Source organism: Etheostoma spectabile, chromosome 13 (genome assembly GCF_008692095.1).
Source record: "Etheostoma spectabile isolate EspeVRDwgs_2016 chromosome 13, UIUC_Espe_1.0, whole genome shotgun sequence".
Taxonomy (NCBI): domain Eukaryota; kingdom Metazoa; phylum Chordata; class Actinopteri; order Perciformes; family Percidae; genus Etheostoma; species Etheostoma spectabile.
Genome location: NC_045745.1, coordinates 12780272 through 12780774, shown reverse-complemented (window position 1 = coordinate 12780774; position 503 = coordinate 12780272).

The following is a 503-nucleotide window of genomic DNA, read 5'->3' as shown; positions in this document are numbered from 1 at the left end:
TATTTTAATAGTGCTGGATGAATGTACTGGAAATTATGTGTTAATTTCTGCTTGTAGATTTGTCTTTAGAATTATATATGTACATGTGTGGAAGAGACTATGGTTGGGTAAAATTCCACACCAACATGTATTAAAACAGTGTGTGATTTTAGTATGTCTGAAACCTTAGCATAACAACAATAGTACGGGAATTGCATACTATTTCGGGTGAAATGTTGCATTATGCAAACACTGCCATAAACAGCGCCATAAATATCCCACAATGCAATATGGTAGTAATGACAACGTTTACAGCAGACGGCACAACGGACAGCGACCCAGGCAGCTCAGTAACTTCATACATTTACCTTTCTACATATTGAAAATCAATGATTTTGTCGTCTTTGTCCACTGGACTAGTTGACACTTTTTAGAGAAAAGAGGCTCCCAGGAAGTGACATGGTGGTTACAGCTCAGGGTGTCAGAAAAAATGCATACTACTGTTTATTCATAGAATAGTGTGT